Consider the following 7,779-nt stretch of genomic DNA (forward strand, 5'->3'; position numbering starts at 1 on the left):
AAGAAAGCTGCCTGAAAGACAGGAAGAAAGAAAAAAAGAAAGAAGGCTATATGAAGGAAGGAAAAGAAAGAACAAGAAAGAAAGAAAGAAAGCTAGCTGCATGGAAGAAAAAAAGGAAGGAAAGAAAGAAAATTGAAGGAAAGAAGAAAGGGAGGCAGGGAGCAAGAAAGAAAGAGAGAGAGAGAGAGAGAGAGAAAGAAAGAAAGAAGGAGAAAGAAAGAAACATAGAAAGAAAGCTGCATGGAAGAAGAAAAGGAAGGAAGGAAGAAAAAAGTTGAAGGAAAGAAGAAAGGGAGGCAGGGAACAAGAAAGAAAGAAAGAGAAATAAAGAAAGCTGCCTGAAAGACAGGAAGAAAGAAAAAAAGAAAGAAGGCTATATGAAGGAAGGAAAAGAAAGAACAAGAAAGAAAGAAAGCTAGCTAGCTGCATGGAAGAAAAAAAGGAAGGAAAGAAAGAAAATTGAAGGAAAGAAGAAAGGGAGGCAGGGAGCAAGAAAGAAAGAGAGAGAGAGAGAGAGAGAGAAAGAAAGAAAGAAATCTGCAGGAAAGAAGGGAGGGAGGGGGGAGCATGGGGTAGGAAGACAAGTGCCCTAGCAGGAAAAGGGATGGCCATGGGCCCCTTGAAGTTGCAAGAGTGGCAGCCAGCCTTTGGGGCACTGCCCTTCCCCCAATGAGTGCTTCTTGCTTGCCAGCTCTGCAGACCTGGGTTAGGGCTGCCAGGTGTCACTTGTTATAAGGGATGCCCTTTAGTACAGGGCCAGAAAACATGTCCCTTCTTACAGGGGTTGTTGTTGTTGTTGTTGTTGTCGTTGTGTGCCTTCAAATTTTTTTTGGCTTATGGGGGCCCTAAAGTGAACCTATCCCAGGGCTTTCTGAAATAATGGGATTGTTTAGAGGGATGCTTGCAGACCCCAGACCCCAGGTGTGGGCTTATTCAGATAATCCCAAGGTGAATTTAAAGTAATAAAGGATGATGATAATAATAACTTTATTTGTATCCTACTTTTCTGCTGCAGTGTAATAAAACAGCACCAATATACAATACATTATGTGTATACAATTAAAGTCTGTGCAGTAAAATGCCAAGCTGGCAAAGGGAATCATTTCTAAAGCAGGAGTTGCTGTGCAAGTGCTGTTTGGTGCTTTCCCTAGGTTTCCTGTTGCCTCATAGCCTAAAGCTTAGTAATCGACTGGAGGCAGGAGCTGAGAGTGGTGGCCTCACTCTTCCTCATTTAAAGGCATCTGGTTATGAAAAACCGATCTTATGTAGTTCTGTATTGGTTCGAAGCAGTTTATACGACTTGTGGTTGCTGTTGCATACCTTTATGCCATTTCCAACTTATGGCGAACCTCTTGTGAGGTTTTCTTGGCAGGTTTCTTCAGAGGAGGGTCTGCCATTGCCATCCTCTGAGGCTGAGAGAGTGTGACTTGCCCAAGGTCACCCAATGGATTTCCATGGCTGGAAATACACACACACACACACACACACACTGGTTTCCCAGTGTGCTAATCCAACACTTAAACCACTTACACCATGCATGCTCTCCATTACTGTAATGTCAGCGATGTCCCCTATTTTGAGCATTGGAAAGCATTTCCGTTTCTATAGACCAAATGGGGAAAACTTGTGTGACACACACTTCTCTGATAACGATATTTGTCTGGATGACAGCACCCTGGGCCTTCTTCCCCACTGCTGTCCCCAAAACTAGACAACCCTTTTAAAGTTTTTTCAGTTTGAAAAGGCCTTGTAATGGTAATGTGGATGTAACTCATAATTTTAATACAATAAGAACTGAACTTTATTGTATAGCTGTCCCAACAAAATGTTACTTGAATCAATGTATATAAAGCAGTTGTTGTTTATGGCACTTGCTACTCATTTCAGCTGGTGAGGCTTCTTTCTTAGTTATAACTTTGTTACAATTTCAGTTTCCTTATATAACTTCCTACAAAGTATCAATGTTACTGTTTTTTAAGGACACTCACACTATCCTTTTCCTGCTTAGACTCCCTAAGCCTAACAACTAATTCTGCCACTCAGGCTAACTATAACTCGCAGGTTATTTCCTCATTATGGGCCTGAACAGACAGGCTAAAATAAAGCTACTTCGAGTCACTTTGGAAGTTTGCTGTTTAAATGACATATGCATCTTAAGAGGCCAGAAGCTGCGCCAAAGCTGTGCTCCAGCCCTTAGGAGTACAAATGTACTTGCGCTATATATTCCAAAAAGACATGCTTTGTCTATTCAGCACAATAGTTTCTTACAGATTATTCCCCAACATTCATTTTCAGCATTCAACTAGTCTGTTGTAGCATAAAAGGACATAGAGGAAACATGCGGCAACTTTGAGATTGTAAAGGACAAACTTCCACAATAAGCTTTCATAGGTCCAAAGCACACTGCAGAAATAATCCAGTTCCAGACCGCTTTAACTGCCCTGGCACAATGCTTGGGAAGTCTGGGAACTGCCATTTTGTGAGACGTTTAGCTTTTTTCGGTCTGAGAGCTCTGGTGCCGGAACAAACTACGATTCCCAGGATTCCCTAGCACTGAGCCAGAGCAGTTAAAGTGGTCTCAAACTGGATTATTTCTGCAGCTTGTTTTGATCCATAGATATCTTCATGAGATGCAGTCAGATTTTCTATGAAATTTATTGTTTCGATAGACACTTCATTGGTGCAGAGTATACACTGGACATGCTCAGATTTGTTGTTGTTGTTGTTGTTTGCCTTGAAGGTATGTCTGACCTACGGTGATCCTAAGGTAAACCTATCATGGGATTGCTGTTCTGAGATCCGTTCCTGTGTGTGGGAGGAAGTTTGCTATGCAACTAAGAGTCTTCACAGACCTTCTTCCCGGCGTCTTGTCCGCGTACATAAACTCTGCTTGTGTTTGCTTCGACAAACCCAGCACACATCTTGACATAAAGAGCTCCAAGTGGGAGAGTTATTGTCCTGAGAGGCAGGATTATTCATTTGACTTATGGAAAGTAAGACAGAAGAAAGACTGTGTGACTATCCTTGAGAACAGCAACATTGATACTCTGAGGAGAGTTGTATAAGGAAACTGACATTGCAACAAAGTTAAAACTAAGGAAGCAAACTTACCAACTGAAACAAGTAACACAAGTGCATGAAACAACAATGGCTTTATTGATACATATTTGGGTCACTTTTGTTTGGAACATTTGTTTAATAAAGGTTTGATTTCGTTGTAGTTAAAGCATGTATGCTGTTTGAATTACATCCACATTATCAATATAAAGCCTTTTGAAACAGATTTTTAAAAGGGACTGTGGTAATAGCTGTGGGACAAAAGGCCCACAGGGCTGTCATCCAAAAAAATATAGTGTTACCAGAGACGTGTGCGTCATATATGTGACTTGCCCAAAGTCATCCAGCTGGCTTCCATGTCTGAACAAGGATGTGAACCCTGGTTTCCCAGTGTCCTGATCCATTACTTAAACCACTACACTACACTGGTTTTCTGTCAGATTTATTACATCGCTTGTTTTCAAATAAACAAAACCAGCAGCCTGTTTATTCTGAATTAAGTCAAGTCAGCTGAAATTGGGCAAACTGAGGAGGATAGCTATTGCTGGGAGACACCTCCTCAACGATTTGGACTTTACGCATAGTTTGGAAATGTCTAAATAGTATGCAACTATCCCACATCTCAAGGCCTTCTTCTTGTTTTGCTCCTGTCTAGTGACAGCAGGGATAATAATAATAATAATAATAATAATAATAATACACCTCAGCAGACACTAATCCTTCATATTAACTACATTCTTAGCAACTCTATAAGAAACTTCACCATTCGGCACATTAAACAGTCTGTTTATTTAGCATGTCTTGGGTGTATCTGGTCTAACGGGTTCATTTTTCAACTAGTCATCATAACATCAATTAATCATCATAACATCGTAACAGTTACCTCCTCAAACATACATTCACCGCTTAAATCCTACTTTTTACAGAGAAGGGGTTTGCACACACGCATGCTGACATGGGTCCAAAACACACTGCAGAAATAAACCAGTTTGAGACCGCTTTAACTGCCCTGGCTCAATGCTAGGGAATCCTGGGAACTGTAGTTTTGTGAGACATTTAGCCTTCTCTGTCAGAGAGCTCTGGCGCCACAATAAACTATTATTATTATTATTATTATTAGCTATTAGCATATTGGGAGAAAGACTATTTTTCCTTAGTGGGTTGAATTTAACATACACTAAACACGAAAAGATTATTGTTAGGTCTGCTGTTTAAATGCTTTGAAGTTCAAGAGGGATGGTGCAAACTTTTCTTTCGACTCCTACTATTCACCAATTTTTATACCCTCCTAACTTTTCTATCCTTGCCTGCTTCTCCCGAGACAGAACTTTCTTTTCACATCACTTGTAAACCTTCTTTTTTGTCACATGCTGTAAGTTTTCATAATGTCTTATAAGCTACAAAGCTTCTTTATCACACAGTCATTTATTATCAGAAGGCCTTAAATCATTTGAACATCCACTTGCGATTTGAAATGGTAGAGCATTTCAATTAGGATTCAAAGAGAAAAAGCTGGGATGTTTCAGATGGCTTCTCCTCCAGATTAATGCAAAACATTTGGGGTTTTTGTTGTTGTTGTTGTTGTTGTTGTTGTTGAAACACATTTTTAAAAGACTTCATCTGAAAGGGAGTGTTATTCAAATATAGTTGGAATTTATGACATGCTTCATCCTGGAATCTGCTATCAGTATACAAAGCTATTTTGTAGCACATAGAAAAGCAGAGATTATTGGAGTTTATAACACAGGAGCTAATTTCAGCATTAAAGAGAGATTAAAGTGCATTTAAAGCATCCCGCAAATAAAGCAAAAATGGCAAGTAATTGTATGTACAGCACTGTGTAAATTTACAGCGCTTTATAAATAAAGGTTAATAATAATAATAATAATAATAATAATGATTATCACATGCAATTGCACAAATAAAGTGATATCAGAAATGCATTGTCGCTGAAATTCTGAAATTAAAAAGATGTGCATTAACGCTTCTTTGTGACCACTTCAATTGTGGGTTTTGTGTGACGTCGTGTGAAATTGTTTTACGTAATTACACATGGGATATTCATGGGATAAACTCCCAATCTCCTTTGTGTGATAAATGATTTTGTCTTAAAGAAGCAATGATGACTGTCCTGCTCATACTAAGGGTGATTCCACTTTTAGATGTATTTTAGCTGTATCCACATTGCAGAAATCATCCAGTTTGACACCACTTTAACTGCATTAACTCAGTGCTATGGAATTCTGGCAACTGTAGTTTGTTGTGGCACCAAAGCTTTGCCACAAACTACAATTCCCAGAATTTCATAGCATTGAGCCATGGCAGTTAAAGTATTGTCAAACCTGATTGTTTCTGCAGCGTGGGTGTTATGTTGCCTTTATGTAAAGTGCTTTTAGATAACAGTACAATATTGTTATCGTTCAACTGGGGCCGATCTTGACTACAGAGAGATAGGACTTTATCACACGGGGACAATTGGAAGTATAAGCAGGGATCATCCCTTGAAGATTGCACATTCGCAATTAAGATTTTCACACGACGTTGCAATTAAATGGCCATTATCCCAGGAATATCGCACCAATGCGATGAAACTTTTCACACAATGTCACGTTGAAAAGCAATTAAACTGCCATTAACCTGCGAATAACCAGGCAATAAACAGCAACAAATCATTCACGGAAAAATCCCAAAAATGCTTTCTTGCTGTTTATTGCCTGGTTATTCCCTGGTAATTCCTGGGATAACGGCTCTTCCATTTTAATTACTACAGTAATTTAATTCTAATATACTATTTTTGTACGTTTTAAGCCTCAGCCCTGGTAATAATAGTAATAATAATAATAATTGTGCTGTGTCTGAAAATCTTAATTGCGATTTAATGGTAACTGCACAATTTTCATGGGAAAGAAATGTAAGCAATACGTAATTGGGTGTGTTAAATGTAAATGTATGTAATAGTACGTTATCTCACGATGTGTAGTCTGTGTTTATGAGGAAGAGAGGAAAACATGCAATGAAACAATTCTGAATTTGAGTATCGAAACTGAGAGATAGCAAAAGAGAGGAAAGCCATGCAGTGGTCCCCAAAACTGGGCTCTTTATGAAGGGATTTTGGACTCCAGCTCCCAGAATCCCAGGCTATTGGCCAATTTGGCTGAGGAGGCTTCTGGGAGTTGAAGTCCACAATCTCTGAAAGGGCATAGTTTGGGGACCACTGGGTTTGGCAGTGTTGGACTTTGACTCTGGAGGCCAGAGTTTGAATCCTGGTTCAGCCATGGGGACCCAGTGGGTGACTTCTTGGGCAAGTCACACTCTCTCAGCCTCAGAGGAGGGCAATGATAAACCTCCTCTGAAGAAACCTAACAAGGAAAACCCTTAATTGGTTCACTTTAGGCTTGCCATAAGTCAGAAATGAAGAAAAAGAAGCCAATGGCAAACCTCTTCTACACAAAAAACTGCACCCCACAATGGCTATATCGTGTGTGTGTGTATCTATCTATCTATATATATATATATATATATAAATTAGGAGTAGTAGAAAAATGTATATATTTAATGTATTTTACACAATGGGGGGAGCCTAAACTACGGCGGAGCCACTGCAATAGCTTCTACTGGGCTGCAGAAATAACCATGTTTGAGGAGCCCGCTTTAATAAGTGGCCAAGGTCCCCATGCTAGGGCATGCTGGGAAGTGTAGTTCGAGATGGCGCCACCAGAGTTTAGCCTGCAGAGCATCGCTTGGCTCCGCCCCCTTCCTCCCTTCCCAGGGCGAGCGACGCCACTCCGAGCGGTGCAGCGGTGGCTGTTTTTATCCGGGTAGTAGGTCAGTCGGAGCCCGGAAGGACCTGATTGGTTGGTCATAAGGAAAGCGAGCGGTTGCTAGGTAACCGCGTCAGGGCCGAACCTTGGCAGAACGAGGCGGGGGGGAAGAGTGGTGCTGACGGCGCGTGCGCAGAAAAGCGCTCTCGCTCTGGGCGGCAACGGCTTTAACGGTTCTAACGGCTGAGCCCGCCCCTAACCACAAGCCCCGCCCTCTTTGGGGAGGAGCAATCCCAATTTAAGAGGAACTGAGGGAGTTTGCCTCAGAGGCTGTCAGAGCAGTGTAAAGATAGTTATTCAGACGGTTCCCTGCCTTCAGGCTTACCATCTAAAAAGACATGACACGAAAGGGGAAGGGAATGGTGTTGGTGGTCAGGTGCTACCTCTCCTGCTTTCCAAGGGATGCCCACACAACAAGGGTTGCAGTGGTTCAATGAGAACTGAGATATCAGCTCCCACCACAATTGTCCTTAGTGTATGTGGGCTGCCTGTCGATCCTGAATCTGTGTGGAAAGATATCCTTGATCGAGGGATTCCCCTCCCTCCATAACAGAACAGCTGGGCAGTCTGTGTGGGAGCAAAGAAAGAAAGAGCAACTTTATTGATAGGATCCCAACATTTATAAGCTTGCAAGGCAGCATTATAGATTACTAGAAATTTGTGCGTACATTATTGAGATTCCCGGGACTTCATTTAGTATATATTTATACTTGCCCCTCCATATTCGCTAGGGTTAGGGGCGCAAGACCCCTGTGAATATGGAAAAACCGCAAATAACAGAGAGGACACCTCTCTAGGGAACTCTGGGTCCTCCAGTGCAACTCTGTGGCTAATGTCCAACAGACACTGACCACAAACCTGCCCTGGAGGAGCTACAAATGCTTAGTAGAGTATGCTCTCT

The sequence above is a fragment of the Sceloporus occidentalis genome, unplaced genomic scaffold (genome assembly GCF_023333645.1).
Source record: "Sceloporus occidentalis isolate IW3139 unplaced genomic scaffold, rSceOcc1.0.p SCAF_4, whole genome shotgun sequence".
NCBI lineage: Eukaryota > Metazoa > Chordata > Lepidosauria > Squamata > Phrynosomatidae > Sceloporus > Sceloporus occidentalis.